The sequence below is a fragment of the Bidens hawaiensis genome, unplaced genomic scaffold, assembly GCF_021521415.1.
Source record: "Bidens hawaiensis isolate Kalapana, Puna unplaced genomic scaffold, B.hawaiensis_p1.1 tig00037131_1, whole genome shotgun sequence".
Taxonomy (NCBI): Eukaryota; Viridiplantae; Streptophyta; class Magnoliopsida; order Asterales; family Asteraceae; genus Bidens; species Bidens hawaiensis.
The window spans coordinates 34631-57037 of NW_027496465.1; the positions used below are offsets into that span (position 1 = coordinate 34631).

The following is a 22407-nucleotide window of genomic DNA, read 5'->3' on the forward strand; positions in this document are numbered from 1 at the left end:
GTCGGGATGTTACAACGGCGTTTAAGTGTTGCGTAACCACGTTACGGCGTTTAAGTGTTGCGTAACCACGTTACGGCGTTTAAGTGTTTTGCATTACCAGATAGTGTTACGTCAAATTATATATCGATAGGTAGCTAATCTATACAACAAGTATCGCTAAGTGGTTCGAGACCGAAGCTGACTGTTTATCAAGTGCCCGTCACCAGGTCAACCCAGACCATGGTAAGTGTTAGCCAAAATTACACCCACTCAACCTCCAGTTGAGCTTAGCGTCGGGTGGGGTTTGTCAAACCCAGTAGTACTACTCAACAGTGACTCGCTATTCCAAATATTAACCGGTTCGATGTGTGGGACTTCAAATGTTACGTTTGCCGCTTAGCCTTTACAAGTGATATATAATTTATAACAAAATCTTAAATATGCGCTTATCTCAGAAAATGCGTTTATCGGAGTATGTTATCTCCCCCAAGTGAAAAACGTTTGAAAACAGTTCAAAGAGCGGGGTAAGTGAAACTCACTGTTTGCGAAGAATATCCCGATATAGATCACCAAGTGATGCGCGTCGTAGAAACTCTCTAGCGTTCTAAATAACAAAGAGATTTTCTAAGTATCGGTACGTTTAACGAGTCTCTAGACTCGGCACATAATACCTATGCACGTAACAGATTTCGTGTTTCGTTTGTGAATCGTGTGTGACTTAAACAAGTACAATTGTGATACGATACATGAGTGAGCAATTACTTTCGTGTCACGTACTAATAACATACTTTACTAGCAATTATCCCCGTAAGGGCATTTTGGTCAACAAACAAAATTAACTAACCATTATTCCCCATAAGGGCAATTTGGTCAATTCATGGCAATCAATTAGCAACTATTCCCCGCAAGGGTATTTTGGTCAAAACATAACAAATATATAAAAACTATCATATTTCATGCATTTTTACACAACTCAGCAGTTAGTTTCATTATGACAGAATTTCTACTTGAAAGATTGTACTATTTCACCGATCATAACGTCTCAATTAATTCACCAAAAATCACCACAGAAGCATACATATCTTAGGTTTCCAGAACATATTTTATCTTATTTTTATTCCACATATTTTTCTTATAATGACCAAAACATTACAGCAAACTCATATCAGTCAGATTCATGCGCAACAGAATGTTATTTGCAATTCCCGTTAAACGAAAAATCCAATAAATGCAAGACCACTTGGGTTTGGTTCCTAACTCAATGAGTCAACTTCCAGAAGTGGAACCAACCCAATTGGCCTCGTGGTTCATGAGATATAACATTTACAACTTAACCTAACAGCAGGTCTAACAGCTCAGCTTTGCACCACGTTTTTGTAAAATAATAAAAGTACACTTCTACTTGTCCAAAAATTACAAACTTATACTTCATGGAAACTAGACTCAACCTAGTTTACTGCAGTACCCACAATCTCAACCAATTTTCACGTTTACACTTCGTTACAGTCATTTAAACATCGTATACACATTCTGCCCAGATTCTGTTCACATCAAAACTTAACAATTTCACTAGCCATGGATCACAAATAAATCATATAACATGCTAGACACTAATACAACTATCCATGCATCTCAATTACACCATACATACAAGATTAGGGTTTGTGTTTTAACTCAAATCAAAGACAACAATGAATCATGCAACAACATCAATCTAGTTATCAATTCATTATCCAAATAACAACAATCATATTAACCATATACATGAACAAAATCGGCTGCCTAGGGTTTGTACTTAACCCATTAAACATCAAAATTAAACAACAAGAAGGTAAAGGATGATCAATTATACCTTCCTAGCACCTAGTTCTTGGATTAATCACTTGATTTGATGTGTATATGTGTGTGTTCTTGTGGACGGCAGCCGTGGAGAACAAAGGGAGGGCCGATCGGGGTTTGTGGTGTGGGGGAAAAGAAAAGAAAATAAGTTAGGGTTTGTAGTTAAGGTTATATTTATAATTATACAAGTTACACTCTAGTCCCTCTACTTCCAAGTGTTACATCTCTAGCCTAACTAATTGGTTCTTGTTTCTTGTTTAACATTCCTCATAACATAATCAAGTAACACACATATATCTAACACATAATTATCACATAATTATTGTTTTGACGTTTTTCGTTCATTTATCAATCGTTTGCGTCAACTCGTTTGCGTTTCGGTGCAAATCCCGAAAGACTACACATGTAGTAAGTGTTAAGCGTCATTTAAACCCTAGTTTAAATGTAATGAAGTGTGCGTTATAGATTTAACGATCTTAAAGTTTGAATTGACGGAGTTGAGTTAACGGAGTTAACCTGAAATTGACGATTGTCACATCATTCCCATGTTAAAGAATTTTCGTCCCGAAAATTTGAGTCAAGTCGTGATGAGAGTCTGAAAGAGTAAAAAAAAAAATTTTCAGTTTGTCATATCATCCCCTAGTAGAAAGAAATTTCGTCCCGAAATTTAATTCATACCTCCGGTGATGTTTGACGGTTTGCCGAGTTTCGCGGTTTTCTGTGTTTGGTTAGCCCTTCAAAAAGGTGAGGATACTTTTTCATCATTTGATCCTCGCGTTCCCACGTGAACTCCGGTCCACGTCTCGAGTTCCAACGAACCTTAACGATTGGAATTTTGCTGTGTTTGAGCGTTTTGGTTTCCCAATCCAAAACCTCGACTGGTTCTTCAATGAAACGTAACTGTTCATCAATTTGTAGTTCATCCAAAGGGACTACTTGGGATTCATCAGATAGGCATTTCTTCAAATTTGATACGTGGAATACTTCGTGTACGCCACTGAGTTCTGTTGGTAGGTCCAGTCGGTACGCCACCGGACCAATGCGCTCAGTTATCCGGTACGGACCAACATACCGTGGGTTGAGTTTGTTTCGCTTTCCAAAGCGAACCACACCTTTCCAAGGTGAGACTTTGAGTAACACCCGATCGTTCACTTGAAATTCGAGAGGTTTTCGGCGCTTGTCGGCGTAACTCTTTTGGCGATCTCGTGCTGCTGCCATGCGATTTCGGATTTGAACAATCTTTTCCGAGGTTTCGAGTACCAGTTCCGGACCAGTGATTTGGCTGTCACCCACCTCTGCCCAGCAGAGTGGTGATCGACACTTCCGTCCGTACAGCGCTTCAAACGGCGCTGCCTTAATACTTGCGTGGTAGCTGTTATTATACGAAAACTCTACCAAGGGTAAGTGGGGTTCCCAACTTTTTCCGAAATCTAAAACGCATGCACGCAACATATCCTCCAGGGTCTGAATAGTCCGTTCACTTTGCCCATCCGTCTGAGGATGGTATGTTGTACTCATATCGAGACGGGTGCCCAGTGCGCTTTGCAGCGACTTCCAAAAGTGCGAGGTGAAACGAGAATCTCGATCGGAAATGATCGAGACAGGCACTCCGTGTCTAGACACCACTTCTTTCATGTATACGCGAGTCAGTCTTTCCATTTTGTCCGTTTCCTTAATTGCTAGGAAGTGTGCCGATTTAGTCAACCGGTCAACGATCACCCAGATGGTATCGCATCCCGTCGGTGTCTTAGGCAAACCCGTAATAAAGTCCATTGAGATGTGCTCCCATTTCCACATTGGGAGTTCCGGTTGTTGCAGTAGACCAGATGGTTTCTGGTATTCTATCTTGACTCTGGCACAAGTCAAGTATTTGCTCACGTAGGTGGCAATGTCGGCTTTCATGTTCGGCCACCAGTAAAGTGCCTTTAAATCATGATACATTTTATCTGAGCCAGGGTGGATAGAATATCGGGACTTATGAGCTTCGTCCATCACTAGAGTTCTCAACTCTCCGTATCGTGGAACCCAAATCCGGTTCTCAAAACATCGGGCCCCGTCTGATCTGGTTTCAAGTTGCTTGTTCATGCCCCGCATGAGTTCCGACGGAAGATTATCATCTTTCAAAGCTTCCAGTTGCGCATCGCGAATCTGATCGGGTAAGCTGGCATGAATCGTGAGTTGCAATGCTCTCACCCGTCTGGGTTTATCTGTTTCCTTTCTGCTGAGGGCGTCGGCCACCACATTGGCCTTGCCAGGGTGGTACTTGATGGCACAATCGTAATCTTTAAGCAGCTCGACCCAACGACGCTGTCGCATGTTCAGCTCCTTCTGATCGTAGATATGTTGGAGACTCTTGTGGTGGGTGTAAATGGTAAACTTGGTACCGTACAAGTAATGCCTCCATATCTTAAGAGCAAACACCACAGCTCCGAGTTCCAAATCATGGGTCGTGTAGTTCTTCTCGTGAACCCGTAGTTGTCTAGAGGCGTAGGCTATAACCTTCTCGAGTTGCATCAGCACACAACCGAGACCTTGTATAGATGCGTCACAGTGTACCTCAAAATTTTCCGTTCCCTCGGGGAGGGCTAAAATAGGGGCGCTACAAAGCTTGGTTTTCAACAGTTGAAAAGCGGATTCTTGCGCGTCACCCCAGTTGTACTTAGTGCCCTTGTGGGTCAAAGCGGTGAGGGGTTGAGCAATTTTTGAAAATCCCTCGATGAAACGCCGGTAGTAGCCGGCCAGTCCTAGGAATTGTCGCACCTCAGTCGGAGTCTTAGGTGCTTCCCAGTTTTTGACGGCCTCTACCTTACCGGGATCGACATGTATACCATTCTCGTTGATCACATGTCCTAAAAAGTGAACCTCGCGAAGCCAAAATTCACATTTCGAGAGTTTAGCATACAGTTGTTCCTTCTTCAATAGTTCCAGAATTACCCTTAGGTGCTCTTCGTGGTCAGTCTCGTTCTTGGTGTAGACGAGAATATCATCGATGAAAACAATCACGAACTTGTCGAGGTACGCCTTGCATACTCGATTCATGAGATCCATAAATACGGCTGGCGCGTTGGTTAGGCCAAAAGGCATAACCGAAAACTCGTAGTGACCATACCGTGTTCTGAAAGCCGTCTTTGAGATATCTTCTTCGCGCACTCTCAGCTGGTGGTAACCGGATCGTAGATCAATCTTCGAGTAGTAACTCGATCCTTGAAGCTGGTCAAACAAATCATCAATTCGGGGTAAAGGATAACGGTTCTTGACCGTCACCTTGTTCAACTCCCGGTAGTCGATGCACATTCGGAAAGTCCCGTCTTTCTTTCGGACAAACAAGACAGGGGCTCCCCATGGCGATGAGCTAGGTCGGATAAAACCCTTATCCAACAAATCTTGCAACTGAGTGGACAACTCCTGAAGTTCCGCCGGTGCGAGCCGATACGGGGCTCGTGCTATGGGTGCTGCACCGGGTGTCAACTCGATTTGGAATTCGACTTGACGAATAGGAGGGAGTCCGGGCAAATCCTCTGGGAAAACTTCCGGAAAGTCTCGCACAACCGGTATGTCTTCAACTCGTTTCTCCTCCGCGGAAATTGCCGGATGACCCTTTCGTAGATACTTCTGTGCCTTCAAAAGGGTAATGACGCTGGTGGTCATGCCGCTTCTCTCGCCTCGGACCGAAATGATCTCGCCGGAAGGGGTGGTAATATGGACTATCTTATCATGGCATATAATCTCCGCTCGGTTCTCGGATAACCAGTCCATGCCGACAACGACATCGAAACTACTAAGCGTAAAAGGAATAAGGTCGATATCAAAGACATGACCTGACAGTTTCAACTTACATCCCGCAAGTATATGAGTTGTTACTACAGTTTTACCGTTAGCTAATTCGACAGGAAACTTAGCGTCTAACGGGGTTGGAGTAAGGTCTAAAAGTTGGCTAAAGGCTTTCGACACAAAACTCCTATCAGCTCCAGTGTCAAATAAAACAGAAGCAAAACAATCGTTTACAGGGAACTTACCAGACACCACATGCGGATCATTGCGGGCTTGACCCGATCCAATCACAAACGCTCTTCCTTTGCCATTGCCTCCACCATTACTGCCACTTCCATTACCCCCGTTATTGTCATTCTGTTTCAGCTTGGGGCAATCCTTCCGGAAATGACCTTCCTGCCCACATTCAAAGCATCCCTTAGTTGTCATCGGTGGCTTAGGAGCACCCCTTTGCCGCAAGGTCTCCTCTACATTCTTTCGCTTGGTGACCTATCTTTCCGCATCTTTGACACTTGACACGGTCACACTGGCCAACATGATGAAAGTTGCACCTGTTGCACTTTGGATATTTCCCAGCATATCCGCTCGAAACCTGCCCGCTACCGTTGTGGTTGGTGTTGTTGTTGTGATTCTGAGTGTTAAAGCTCCGAGTAAATTCGGGCTTACGGTAGTGGTGTTGCGGTGGGAGGTTCGAGGATGAAGATCTGGTGTTGTCAAACTTTCTCTTCCCGCTGTTCGGGTTGCTGTTGCTGTTACTGTTGCTGACGTGGTCATTACTCGGGTTGTCACGGGCTTTAGTGGTCGAACCCCTAGGTGGTAACGCACCTTGGGTCACAGCCTGATCCGTCAGTTTGTGAGCTAAACGGATCGCTTGTTGGATCGTGGCTGGTCGGGAAGACGTCACCATGCCCTGAATTTGCGGTGCTAAACCATCAATGTACATTTCTATTCTCTTGCTCGGCGGATCCACCATCCGCGGACACATCACAGCCAACTCGTGCGAACGAGTGGTGTAGGCTTCGATTTCCGAACCCACCATCTTCAACGACCAAAACTCCGACTCTAACTTCGAAATTTCTTCCCTCGGACAGTACTCCTCTCGCATCATGCTCTTGAACTCCTCCCAGTTCATCGCGTTAGCCAGTTCCAACCCAAGGATCTGGACGTTTGAATTCCACCAAGTGAGGGCGGAATCCTCAAGTGTCCCAGCAGCGAATTTGACCCTACTGGCAGGGGGACAATTACACATCTCAAAAGCCGACTCGGCCTTCTCAGCCCAACGCAGGAAGCCTATAGCTCCCTCAGTGCCCTTAAACGTACTGGGCCTGCAGTCTAGGTAGTTCTTGAAGGTACACGTTCCACTCGGACCTCCAGTTTGATTCTGAACGTGTGCGGCTAAAGCGGCCGCCACATGGTCATTCAGCAAAGTTTGGAGTTCAGCTGCAGTCATGCTGATGTTACCACGTCCTCGTCCAGCGTTTCTTCCGGCCATTTCCTAGAATCACAGTATAAAATGTTAAACATGAATTTTTCCTTCATATACAACACACCATACATGTAAAAAAAAAAATAGGTAAGAAAGAAAATAAGAAACAACATCACATCACAACCACATATTAGTCTAAATAAAAATTCATGATTAAAACCATTGTATTCGCTACAAAGTATTTCCAATCAATCCTTAAAATCATAGAAAATAATAGTTCGGATGGAGACAACCCCTCCATCTAAGTGTCATCATCACTAGATGTCGTCATCTGAGGACACCTCCGAGTGTGCCTCCTCCTCAGCCGGTTCTTCCTCCGGTTCTTCTTCGGGTTCCTCCTCGGGATCTTCCTCGGGATCTTCCTCAAGCTCCTCTTCGGGATCTTCTTCAGGTTCTACTTCAGGCTCTGCCTCGGGCTCGGCCTCAGGCTCTGCCTCAGGTTCGGCTGCGTTCTGAGCAAGTTGCATTTGTAAGACATCGCAACGCTCTAAAGCTATCTCAGTTCGGGTCCTTGCTTCTTGGAGTTGCTCTTGCAAGTCTATCATCTCAGCTTGCATGTTCATCATAACCTTCGTTTGTTGCTCACTAGTCTCTTGCATATCTTTCATTGCCGCTGCCATGCGGGCAATCTCCTCCTGAGTCTCGGTTCCGTCTTTAAACAGTCTGGCAACATTTTCTCTCGTGTAGCGCATGTAACCCACATCACGCTCCAAACAAGAAACAACAGCTGCGAGAACTCGCTCCACAGGTTCGGTTATGGGTGGTAGAGTGTTGGGATAAGCAGGGTGGTTCGGGTGAGGCAACGGGGGAACTTGTTCGCGATAGACCATACGTCTGATCATGTTAGGGTACCAATCCCAGCTAACGTCGTTTTCGTAAAGGCCTCCGGATAGGCGGTACCTCTTCGGTGCGGGAGCTTCGAGTCCCGGGACTACGCGGGGTGGCGAGGCGGTAGGTAACTGAGGTTCCTTCCCGTGAGCATGCGTCATCGAATCGGACGATGATGAGGGTGGCGTCGACATTCCTACAGGTAAGCCGTGTATGCGCGCGTATGAGTGAAAGAGATAAAGAGATAAGATTACCAGACTACACAAACCTATGCAGTGCGTATCATTATAACTAATGGGTCGTCGCGGTTATAGTCTAGTATGCATGCAGCTTCTAGTTCGCTATAACCAATGGCTCTGATACCAATCTGTCACACCCTCAAAATCCACTAACGGAGTTTTACCGTCAGAGGGTGTGAACTGGCAGGATCGGAATCATCAGTTATAATCAAACCATAAAAACGTTTAAATGCAAATAAGTGCGGAAGCGTAAAAAACCTTAATTCAAAAGCTGCGTCACGCAGGACGACTTAAAACCAAAGATAACTGTTAAAAATAAGTTTGCAGAATAAAAGTGTTTTCATTTAATGCATGCTCCTAAACCGCGCGCCCGCCTCGGCTACCTGAGAATAACATACTAAAAGTGTCAACACAAGGTTGGTGAGTTCACAAGTTATATAAGATAAATCGTTTAGCGTTTTGCGTAACCTCGTTACGGCGTTTCAGTGTTGCGTAACCACGTTACGACGTTTAAGTGTTGCGTAACCACGTTACGGCGTTTAAGTGTTGCGTAACCACGTTACGGCGTTTAAGTGTTGCGTAACCACGTTACGGCGTTTAAGTGTTTTGCATTACCAGATAGTGTTACGTCAAATTATATATCGATAGGTAGCTAATCTATACAACAAGTATCGCTAAGTGGTTCGAGACCGAAGCTGACTGTTTATCAAGTGCCCGTCACCAGGTCAACCCAGACCATGGTAAGTGTTAGCCAAAATTACACCCACTCAACCTCCAGTTGAGCTTAGCGTCGGGTGGGGTTTGTCAAACCCAGTAGTACTACTCAACAGTGACTCGCTATTCCAAATATTAACCGGTTCGATGTGTGGGACTTCAAATGTTACGTTTGCCGCTTAGCCTTTACAAGTGATATATAATTTATAACAAAATCTTAAATATGCGCTTATCTCAGAAAATGCGTTTATCGGAGTATGTTATCTCCCCCAAGTGAAAAACGTTTGAAAACAGTTCAAAGAGCGGGGTAAGTGAAACTCACTGTTTGCGAAGAATATCCCGATATAGATCACCAAGTGATGCGCGTCGTAGAAACTCTCTAGCGTTCTAAATAACAAAGAGATTTTCTAAGTATCGGTACGTTTAACGAGTCTCTAGACTCGGCACATAATACCTATGCACGTAACAGATTTCGTGTTTCGTTTGTGAATCGTGTGTGACTTAAACAAGTACAATTGTGATACGATACATGAGTGAGCAATTACTTTCGTGTCACGTACTAATAACATACTTTACTAGCAATTATCCCCGTAAGGGCATTTTGGTCAACAAACAAAATTAACTAACCATTATTCCCCATAAGGGCAATTTGGTCAATTCATGGCAATCAATTAGCAACTATTCCCCGCAAGGGTATTTTGGTCAAAACATAACAAATATATAAAAACTATCATATTTCATGCATTTTTACACAACTCAGCAGTTAGTTTCATTATGACAGAATTTCTACTTGAAAGATTGTACTATTTCACCGATCATAACGTCTCAATTAATTCACCAAAAATCACCACAGAAGCATACATATCTTAGGTTTCCAGAACATATTTTATCTTATTTTTATTCCACATATTTTTCTTATAATGACCAAAACATTACAGCAAACTCATATCAGTCAGATTCATGCGCAACAGAATGTTATTTGCAATTCCCGTTAAACGAAAAATCCAATAAATGCAAGACCACCTGGGTTTGGTTCCTAACTCAATGAGTCAACTTCCAGAAGTGGAACCAACCCAATTGGCCTCGTGGTTCATGAGATATAACATTTACAACTTAACCTAACAGCAGGTCTAACAGCTCAGCTTTGCACCACGTTTTTGTAAAATAATAAAAGTACACTTCTACTTGTCCAAAAATTACAAACTTATACTTCATGGAAACTAGACTCAACCTAGTTTACTGCAGTACCCACAATCTCAACCAATTTTCACGTTTACACTTCGTTACAGTCATTTAAACATCGTATACACATTCTGCCCAGATTCTGTTCACATCAAAACTTAACAATTTCACTAGCCATGGATCACAAATAAATCATATAACATGCTAGACACTAATACTACTATCCATGCATCTCAATTACACCATACATACAAGATTAGGGTTTGTGTTTTAACTCAAATCAAAGACAACAATGAATCATGCAACAACATCAATCTAGTTATCAATTCATTATCCAAATAACAACAATCATATTAACCATATACATGAACAAAATCGGCTGCCTAGGGTTTGTACTTAACCCATTAAACATCAAAATTAAACAACAAGAAGGTAAAGGATGATCAATTATACCTTCCTAGCACCTAGTTCTTGGATTAATCACTTGATTTGATGTGTATATGTGTGTGTTCTTGTGGACGGCAGCCGTGGAGAACAAAGGGAGGGCCGATCGGGGTTTGTGGTGTGGGGGAAAAGAAAAGAAAATAAGTTAGGGTTTGTAGTTAAGGTTATATTTATAATTATACAAGTTACACTCTAGTCCCTCTACTTCCAAGTGTTACATCTCTAGCCTAACTAATTGGTTCTTGTTTCTTGTTTAACATTCCTCATAACATAATCAAGTAACACACATATATCTAACACATAATTATCACATAATTATTGTTTTGACGTTTTTCGTTCATTTATCAATCGTTTGCGTCAACTCGTTTGCGTTTCGGTGCAAATCCCGAAAGACTACACATGTAGTAAGTGTTAAGCGTCATTTAAACCCTAGTTTAAATGTAATGAAGTGTGCGTTATAGATTTAACGATCTTAAAGTTTGAATTGACGGAGTTGAGTTAACGGAGTTAACCTGAAATTGACGATTGTCACATCATTCCCATGTTAAAGAATTTTCGTCCCGAAAATTTGAGTCAAGTCGTGATGAGAGTCTGAAAGAGTAAAAAAAAAAATTTTCAGTTTGTCATATCATCCCCTAGTAGAAAGAAATTTCGTCCCGAAATTTAATTCATACCTCCGGTGATGTTTGACGGTTTGCCGAGTTTCGCGGTTTTCTGTGTTTGGTTAGCCCTTCAAAAAGGTGAGGATACTTTTTCATCATTTGATCCTCGCGTTCCCACGTGAACTCCGGTCCACGTCTCGAGTTCCAACGAACCTTAACGATTGGAATTTTGCTGTGTTTGAGCGTTTTGGTTTCCCAATCCAAAACCTCGACTGGTTCTTCAACGAAACGTAACTGTTCATCAATTTGTAGTTTCTCCAAAGGGACTACTTGGGATTCATCAGATAGGCATTTCTTCAAATTTGATACGTGGAATACTTCGTGTACGCCACTGAGTTCTGTTGGTAGGTCCAGTCGGTACGCCACCGGACCAATGCGCTCAGTTATCCGGTACGGACCAACATACCGTGGGTTGAGTTTGTTTCGCTTTCCAAAGCGAACCACACCTTTCCAAGGTGAGACTTTGAGTAACACCCGATCGTTCACTTGAAATTCGAGAGGTTTTCGGCGCTTGTCGGCGTAACTCTTTTGGCGATCTCGTGCTGCTGCCATGCGATTTCGGATTTGAACAATCTTTTCCGAGGTTTCGAGTACCAGTTCCGGACCAGTGATTTGGCTGTCACCCACCTCTGCCCAGCAGAGTGGTGATCGACACTTCCGTCCGTACAGCGCTTCAAACGGCGCTGCCTTAATACTTGCGTGGTAGCTGTTATTATACGAAAACTCTACCAAGGGTAAGTGGGGTTCCCAACTTTTTCCGAAATCTAAAACGCATGCACGCAACATATCCTCCAGGGTCTGAATAGTCCGTTCACTTTGCCCATCCGTCTGAGGATGGTATGTTGTACTCATATCGAGACGGGTGCCCAGTGCGCTTTGCAGCGACTTCCAAAAGTGCGAGGTGAAACGAGAATCTCGATCGGAAATGATCGAGACAGGCACTCCGTGTCTAGACACCACTTCTTTCATGTATACGCGAGTCAGTCTTTCCATTTTGTCCGTTTCCTTAATTGCTAGGAAGTGTGCCGATTTAGTCAACCGGTCAACGATTACCCAGATGGTATCGCATCCCGTCGGTGTCTTAGGCAAACCCGTAATAAAGTCCATTGAGATGTGCTCCCATTTCCACATTGGGAGTTCCGGTTGTTGCAGTAGACCAGATGGTTTCTGGTATTCTATCTTGACTCTGGCACAAGTCAAGCATTTGCTCACGTAGGTGGCAATGTCGGCTTTCATGTTCGGCCACCAGTAAAGTGCCTTTAAATCATGATACATTTTATCTGAGCCAGGGTGGATAGAATATCGGGACTTATGAGCTTCGTCCATCACTAGAATTCTCAACTCTCTGTATCGTGGAACCCAAATCCGGTTCTCAAAATATCGGGCCCCGTCTGATCTGGTTTCAAGTTGCTTGTTCATGCCCCGCATGAGTTCCGACGGAAGATTATCATCTTTCAAAGCTTCCAGTTGCGCATCGCGAATCTGATCGGGTAAGCTGGCATGAATCGTGAGTTGCAATGCTCTCACCCGTCTGGGTTTATCTGTTTCCTTTCTGCTGAGGGCGTCGGCCACCACATTGGCCTTGCCAGGGTGGTACTTGATGGCACAATCGTAATCTTTAAGCAGCTCGACCCAACGACGCTGTCGCATGTTCAGCTCCTTCTGATCGTAGATATGTTGGAGACTCTTGTGGTGGGTGTAAATGGTAAACTTGGTACCGTACAAGTAATGCCTCCATATCTTAAGAGCAAACACCACAGCTCCGAGTTCCAAATCATGGGTCGTGTAGTTCTTCTCGTGAACCCGTAGTTGTCTAGAGGCGTAGGCTATAACCTTCTCGAGTTGCATCAGCACACAACCGAGACCTTGTATAGATGCGTCACAGTGTACCTCAAAATTTTCCGTTCCCTCGGGGAGGGCTAAAATAGGGGCGCTACAAAGCTTGGTTTTCAACAGTTGAAAAGCGGATTCTTGCGCGTCACCCCAGTTGTACTTAGTGCCCTTGTGGGTCAAAGCGGTGAGGGGTTGAGCAATTTTTGAAAATCCCTCGATGAAACGCCGGTAGTAGCCGGCCAGTCCTAGGAATTGTCGCACCTCAGTCGGAGTCTTAGGTGCTTCCCAGTTTTTGATGGCCTCTACCTTACCGGGATCGACATGTATACCATTCTCGTTGATCACATGTCCTAAAAAGTGAACCTCGCGAAGCCAAAATTCACATTTCGAGAGTTTAGCATACAGTTGTTCCTTCTTCAATAGTTCCAGAATTACCCTTAGGTGCTCTTCGTGGTCAGTCTCGTTCTTGGAGTAGACGAGAATATCATCGATGAAAACAATCACGAACTTGTCGAGGTACGCCTTGCATACTCGATTCATGAGATCCATAAATACGGCTGGCGCGTTGGTTAGGCCAAAAGGCATAACCGAAAACTCGTAGTGACCATACCGTGTTCTGAAAGCCGTCTTTGAGATATCTTCTTCGCGCACTCTCAGCTGGTGGTAACCGGATCGTAGATCAATCTTCGAGTAGTAACTCGATCCTTGAAGCTGGTCAAACAAATCATCAATTCGGGGTAAAGGATAACGGTTCTTGACCGTCACCTTGTTCAACTCCCGGTAGTCGATGCACATTCGGAAAGTCCCGTCTTTCTTTCGGACAAACAAGACAGGGGCTCCCCATGGCGATGAGCTAGGTCGGATAAAACCCTTATCCAACAAATCTTGCAACTGAGTGGACAACTCCTGAAGTTCCGCCGGTGCGAGCCGATACGGGGCTCGTGCTATGGGTGCTGCACCGGGTGTCAACTCGATTTGGAATTCGACTTGACGAATAGGAGGGAGTCCGGGCAAATCCTCTGGGAAAACTTCCGGAAAGTCTCGCACAACCGGTATGTCTTCAACTCGTTTCTCCTCCGCGGAAATTGCCGGATGACCCTTTCGTAGATACTTCTGTGCCTTCAAAAGGGTAATGACGCTGGTGGTCATGCCGCTTCTCTCGCCTCGGACCGAAATGATCTCGCCGGAAGGGGTGGTAATATGGACTATCTTATCATGGCATATAATCTCCGCTCGGTTCTCGGATAACCAGTCCATGCCGACAACGACATCGAAACTACTAAGCGTAAAAGGAATAAGGTCGATATCAAAGACATGACCTGACAGTTTCAACTTACATCCCGCAAGTATATGAGTTGTTACTACAGTTTTACCGTTAGCTAATTCGACAGGAAACTTAGCGTCTAACGGGGTTGGAGTAAGGTCTAAAAGTTGGCTAAAGGCTTTCGACACAAAACTCCTATCAGCTCCAGTGTCAAATAAAACAGAAGCAAAACAATCGTTTACAGGGAACTTACCAGACACCACATGCGGATCATTGCGGGCTTGACCCGATCCAATCACAAACGCTCTTCCTTTGCCATTGCCTCCACCATTACTGCCACTTCCATTACCCCCGTTATTGTCATTCTGTTTCAGCTTGGGGCAATCCTTCCGGAAATGACCTTCCTGCCCACATTCAAAGCATCCCTTAGTTGTCATCGGTGGCTTAGGAGCACCCCTTTGCCGCAAGGCCTCCTCTACATTCTTTCGCTTGGTGACCTATCTTTCCGCATCTTTGACACTTGACACGGTCACACTGGCCAACATGATGAAAGTTGCACCTGTTGCACTTTGGATATTTCCCAGCATATCCGCTCGAAACCTGCCCGCTACCGTTGTGGTTGGTGTTGTTGTTGTGATTCTGAGTGTTAAAGCTCCGAGTAAATTCGGGCTTACGGTAGTGGTGTTGCGGTGGGAGGTTCGAGGATGAAGATCTGGTGTTGTCAAACTTTCTCTTCCCGCTGTTCGGGTTGCTGTTGCTGTTACTGTTGCTGACGTGGTCATTACTCGGGTTGTCACGGGCTTTAGTGGTCGAACCCCTAGGTGGTAACGCACCTTGGGTCACAGCCTGATCCGTCAGTTTGTGAGCTAAACGGATCGCTTGTTGGATCGTGGCTGGTCGGGAAGACGTCACCATGCCCTGAATTTGCGGTGCTAAACCATCAATGTACATTTCTATTCTCTTGCTCGGCGGATCCACCATCCGCGGACACATCACAGCCAACTCGTGCGAACGAGTGGTGTAGGCTTCGATTTCCGAACCCACCATCTTCAACGACCAAAACTCCGACTCTAACTTCGAAATTTCTTCCCTCGGACAGTACTCCTCTCGCATCATGCTCTTGAACTCCTCCCAGTTCATCGCGTTAGCCAGTTCCAACCCAAGGATCTGGACGTTTGAATTCCACCAAGTGAGGGCGGAATCCTCAAGTGTCCCAGCAGCGAATTTGACCCTACTGGCAGGGGGACAATTACACATCTCAAAAGCCGACTCGGCCTTCTCAGCCCAACGCAGGAAGCCTATAGCTCCCTCAGTGCCCTTAAACGTACTGGGCCTGCAGTCTAGGTAGTTCTTGAAGGTACACGTTCCACTCGGACCTCCAGTTTGATTCTGAACGTGTGCGGCTAAAGCGGCCGCCACATGGTCATTCAGCAAAGTTTGGAGTTCAGCTGCAGTCATGCTGATGTTACCACGTCCTCGTCCAGCGTTTCTTCCGGCCATTTCCTAGAATCACAGTATAAAATGTTAAACATGAATTTTTCCTTCATATACAACACACCATACATGTAAAAAAAAAAATAGGTAAGAAAGAAAATAAGAAACAACATCACATCACAACCACATATTAGTCTAAATAAAAATTCATGATTAAAACCATTGTATTCGCTACAAAGTATTTCCAATCAATCCTTAAAATCATAGAAAATAATAGTTCGGATGGAGACAACCCCTCCATCTAAGTGTCATCATCACTAGATGTCGTCATCTGAGGACACCTCCGAGTGTGCCTCCTCCTCAGCCGGTTCTTCCTCCGGTTCTTCTTCGGGTTCCTCCTCGGGATCTTCCTCGGGATCTTCCTCAAGCTCCTCTTCGGGATCTTCTTCAGGTTCTACTTCAGGCTCTGCCTCGGGCTCGGCCTCAGGCTCTGCCTCAGGTTCGGCTGCGTTCTGAGCAAGTTGCATTTGTAAGACATCGCAACGCTCTAAAGCTATCTCAGTTCGGGTCCTTGCTTCTTGGAGTTGCTCTTGCAAGTCTATCATCTCAGCTTGCATGTTCATCATAACCTTCGTTTGTTGCTCACTAGTCTCTTGCATATCTTTCATTGCCGCTGCCATGCGGGCAATCTCCTCCTGAGTCTCGGTTCCGTCTTTAAACAGTCTGGCAACATTTTCTCTCGTGTAGCGCATGTAACCCACATCACGCTCCAAACAAGAAACAACAGCTGCGAGAACTCGCTCCACAGGTTCGGTTATGGGTGGTAGAGTGTTGGGATAAGCAGGGTGGTTCGGGTGAGGCAACGGGGGAACTTGTTCGCGATAGACCATACGTCTGATCATGTTAGGGTACCAATCCCAGCTAACGTCGTTTTCGTAAAGGCCTCCGGATAGGCGGTACCTCTTCGGTGCGGGAGCTTCGAGTCCCGGGACTACGCGGGGTGGCGAGGCGGTAGGTAACTGAGGTTCCTTCCCGTGAGCATGCGTCATCGAATCGGACGATGATGAGGGTGGCGTCGACATTCCTACAGGTAAGCCGTGTATGCGCGCGTATGAGTGAAAGAGATAAAGAGATAAGATTACCAGACTACACAAACCTATGCAGTGCGTATCATTATAACTAATGGGTCGTCGCGGTTATAGTCTAGTATGCATGCAGCTTCTAGTTCGCTATAACCAATGGCTCTGATACCAATCTGTCACACCCTCAAAATCCACTAACGGAGTTTTACCGTCAGAGGGTGTGAACTGGCAGGATCGGAATCATCAGTTATAATCAAACCATAAAAACGTTTAAATGCAAATAAGTGCGGAAGCGTAAAAAACCTTAATTCAAAAGCTGCGTCACGCAGGACGACTTAAAACCAAAGATAACTGTTAAAAATAAGTTTGCAGAATAAAAGTGTTTTCATTTAATGCATGCTCCTAAACCGCGCGCCCGCCTCGGCTACCTGAGAATAACATACTAAAAGTGTCAACACAAGGTTGGTGAGTTCACAAGTTATATAAGATAAATCGTTTAGCGTTTTGCGTAACCTCGTTACGGCGTTTCAGTGTTGCGTAACCACGTTACGGCGTTTAAGTGTTGCGTAACCACGTTACGGCGTTTAAGTGTTGCGTAACCACGTTACGGCGTTTAAGTGTTGCGTAACCACGTTACGGCGTTTAAGTGTTTTGCATTACCAGATAGTGTTACGTCAAATTATATATCGATAGGTAGCTAATCTATACAACAAGTATCGCTAAGTGGTTCGAGACCGAAGCTGACTGTTTATCAAGTGCCCGTCACCAGGTCAACCCAGACCATGGTAAGTGTTAGCCAAAATTACACCCACTCAACCTCCAGTTGAGCTTAGCGTCGGGTGGGGTTTGTCAAACCCAGTAGTACTACTCAACAGTGACTCGCTATTCCAAATATTAACCGGTTCGATGTGTGGGACTTCAAATGTTACGTTTGCCGCTTAGCCTTTACAAGTGATATATAATTTATAACAAAATCTTAAATATGCGCTTATCTCAGAAAATGCGTTTATCGGAGTATGTTATCTCCCCCAAGTGAAAAACGTTTGAAAACAGTTCAAAGAGCGGGGTAAGTGAAACTCACTGTTTGCGAAGAATATCCCGATATAGATCACCAAGTGATGCGCGTCGTAGAAACTCTCTAGCGTTCTAAATAACAAAGAGATTTTCTAAGTATCGGTACGTTTAACGAGTCTCTAGACTCGGCACATAATACCTATGCACGTAACAGATTTCGTGTTTCGTTTGTGAATCGTGTGTGACTTAAACAAGTACAATTGTGATACGATACATGAGTGAGCAATTACTTTCGTGTCACGTACTAATAACATACTTTACTAGCAATTATCCCCGTAAGGGCATTTTGGTCAACAAACAAAATTAACTAACCATTATTCCCCATAAGGGCAATTTGGTCAATTCATGGCAATCAATTAGCAACTATTCCCCGCAAGGGTATTTTGGTCAAAACATAACAAATATATAAAAACTATCATATTTCATGCATTTTTACACAACTCAGCAGTTAGTTTCATTATGACAGAATTTCTACTTGAAAGATTGTACTATTTCACCGATCATAACGTCTCAATTAATTCACCAAAAATCACCACAGAAGCATACATATCTTAGGTTTCCAGAACATATTTTATCTTATTTTTATTCCACATATTTTTCTTATAATGACCAAAACATTACAGCAAACTCATATCAGTCAGATTCATGCGCAACAGAATGTTATTTGCAATTCCCGTTAAACGAAAAATCCAATAAATGCAAGACCACTTGGGTTTGGTTCCTAACTCAATGAGTCAACTTCCAGAAGTGGAACCAACCCAATTGGCCTCGTGGTTCATGAGATATAACATTTACAACTTAACCTAACAGCAGGTCTAACAGCTCAGCTTTGCACCACGTTTTTGTAAAATAATAAAAGTACACTTCTACTTGTCCAAAAATTACAAACTTATACTTCATGGAAACTAGACTCAACCTAGTTTACTGCAGTACCCACAATCTCAACCAATTTTCACGTTTACACTTCGTTACAGTCATTTAAACATCGTATACACATTCTGCCCAGATTCTGTTCACATCAAAACTTAACAATTTCACTAGCCATGGATCACAAATAAATCATATAACATGCTAGACACTAATACTACTATCCATGCATCTCAATTACACCATACATACAAGATTAGGGTTTGTGTTTTAACTCAAATCAAAGACAACAATGAATCATGCAACAACATCAATCTAGTTATCAATTCATTATCCAAATAACAACAATCATATTAACCATATACATGAACAAAATCGGCTGCCTAGGGTTTGTACTTAACCCATTAAACATCAAAATTAAACAACAAGAAGGTAAAGGATGATCAATTATACCTTCCTAGCACCTAGTTCTTGGATTAATCACTTGATTTGATGTGTATATGTGTGTGTTCTTGTGGACGGCAGCCGTGGAGAACAAAGGGAGGGCCGATCGGGGTTTGTGGTGTGGGGGAAAAGAAAAGAAAATAAGTTAGGGTTTGTAGTTAAGGTTATATTTATAATTATACAAGTTACACTCTAGTCCCTCTACTTCCAAGTGTTACATCTCTAGCCTAACTAATTGGTTCTTGTTTCTTGTTTAACATTCCTCATAACATAATCAAGTAACACACATATATCTAACACATAATTATCACATAATTATTGTTTTGACGTTTTTCGTTCATTTATCAATCGTTTGCGTCAACTCGTTTGCGTTTCGGTGCAAATCCCGAAAGACTACACATGTAGTAAGTGTTAAGCGTCATTTAAACCCTAGTTTAAATGTAATGAAGTGTGCGTTATAAATTTAACGATCTTAAAGTTTGAATTGACGGAGTTGAGTTAACGGAGTTAACCTGAAATTGACGATTGTCACATTGTAGAGCAGCAAAATCCTTGAATGCCATCCACTATACAACGGTTTAACAAAATTAAAGACGGTTTCATTCATTATGAGTTATTAGCCTAGAAGCTAACCTGGGCTGCCTCTATTTCTCCTTTTGGCTTCTGAATGTTGGAGGATAAAGTTTGCAACATGCAAATGAAGAATAAGTCTGACTTTTCAAAGAATGATTTATGGCTTTGTCTACAAAATAAAGGGCAAATGCTTTGATCATTGTTGACTTTTTGGAACGGGTATTCAGGTATGTGACTAGTTTAAAAAAATTGCGGGTATTGAACATGCATATATACATTACTCGAACCATACCATACCCGTAAACATTTCATTTTCTTTGTCCCTTAAGCAATAGAATAATTCACTAATTTTTTGTTTTTATATTTTAAATTTTATTGGGTAATAAAATTATATAAAATGACAGTGTTTAACAAACTAATAGGTATACCCGATACCCGACCAGCCCCATTGAACATCATGTGACACTATGTCAGGTTGATGGGTTGAATTGTTGAGCTCCATCACGACCCGTAATATTTATTTGTCTTAAGGACATCAACCCTGACACTAGTTCACTTAAAATGTGTGATCATAAAGTGTTTTAACCGGGTTATCTAAAAAAGTACAACAAGTTGTCATGATGCAGCCAAAATGTAAACATGTTAAACAGGCTGTAGGGTTGTAATAATAAGTTAAATGGGCTAACCTGTTAGGGTTAAACCGGCCAACCGGATAAGATCTGTTTACTAAATAGGTTAGAACTTAGAAATGACAACCCAAAAACTGATATTCTTCATTTTGTGTTTGACTCATGTTTAGCAAGAATTGCTACTCCTAGGAAAGTCTGGTTATTTCCAAATTGGCTGTTGTCATATACTCATATGCTTACCTGAATGCTAATACTTCCACGAACTTGGTGTCTATCTGAAGCATCAAAAAAGTCCAGTTAGTTACCACAAGTTCAAACTTCAAACACATGAACTTTATAAGTAATTCTAAGGTTGGAAAACTCTTTATTATTCATGTAATTGTATTGGAAAATACAAGAGTCACTATTCATAACTAAATGGGTCGAAACTACACCTATAGATCCAATCAACGAAAAGAGATGAAGTGATTAATTGCGACTTACTCCAGTCTCTTCTTTCACCTCTCTAACTGCCGCATCACATATATCTTCACCCTGTTCAATAGTTCCTTTCATATCGAAGTATTTTAGTGTTTGCGATGACGAATATACCAGCAGAAACATACCTCATCAACTACTCCGGTAGGAAACTTCCATAAGCCAGTTCCTTGGAACTTTCCATTCTTTTCTTGCACAACCAAAACCTAAAAGCACAACAAAACTAGCAAAATCTTTACCTAATATATAATTAAGTGACTGGTTGCGTCACGCCCACGTATCGCAATTCTGTGAGCCTAAGATATTTTTTTCCGCTTCTATTATTTCACCCACTTGTATTTATAGTAATTAAACATTATAAATTAATTAAGTATATTAAATAGATATAATAAGTATACGAGACATTTGACTTCAAATACATTAAATTATTAGTTAGTAACCTAAATACACAATTTCAATTGTATCTTATCTCAAATATCGTTTTATAATTCTTAAACCGGCTGCCTAAATTACACGAGAAATGCATCCCACGGTTCACGTGTTTTTAATAGAAATCAAATCAACTGAAATCATAAAATCTGGGGAACAACTGTCAAAGTCATAAAGAGGATATTTGAGTTCGAGAGACAAGAAAACCTCCTAGGTCGTTTGTGACAACTAACAACACCCGTCTAGCTATTCCGTGTTGTCTATATTTTACGGGCATGTAACTCTAGATGGATCAAAAGTCATATCCGTGTTTAGTTGAGTCATTTTATTAAACTTGGTTGACATAAGAGTCCACCACATATATCTTATAAAATATAAAATAATAAATTATCGGGATATTGATCAAGTGCAAGCAAATACCTCTCCGTTTTCGTTCATCACAAAAGCACCGATACTTACTCGATGACTTGCATTCGGTGGCAAAGTATTTATTGTTTCTGGAATCCAATGTACAAGCATCAAGTCTTTTGGTTCAGCATGATGATAATAAAAGCCTTCCTACAAACAACAATAGAGAAAAAAATGAGGTTTAATTGCACCCTTTAGCCGCCGTTAAAGTAAGACTCAAATAATTATCTACTCAAATAACTCTAACACAAATAAATGATTAATTATAGTATACATACACAAGGTAAATAATAAAAGAATATGCAAAATCCATGTTAACATTATATATGTTGCATGGTGATAATGACTATATGAGAGAAACTAACAAAAAGCACAAATACCCTAACTGAATAACTAAGACTAGGATATTAAAAAAACAACAAAAAAGGAGTATGATGGGGCTTGAACCTACAACCTCTCACAAGTAAAACAAGAGACTTTCCACTGTACCAGTTCAATCTTAATAGCATGGGTTCCAAGTATTAATTTTTATGGGGTCCTTACAAAATTTAATATACCGTCTCTAAGTAATTTTTAAAAAACATCGGTGTCCCGGGACCCCGATCGGACCTATGTGGGTCCGCCCTTGTATAGATGTAACAAGAAAAGTAATAACCTTACTTGAATCATAGGCTCGATTAGATTCGCAAGCTCGACTGGCAATTTGATCCAAACACCCCGTATGCCCTAAAAACATGGAAAGCTTATGT

At 42.6% G+C, this 22407-nt stretch overlaps 1 pseudogene; it reads right to left on the reverse strand.

Moving 5' to 3' along the window:
• Positions 1–22407, reverse strand: part of LOC143588989 (nudix hydrolase 2-like) — a 29117-nt pseudogene that overhangs the window by 2561 nt on the left and 4149 nt on the right.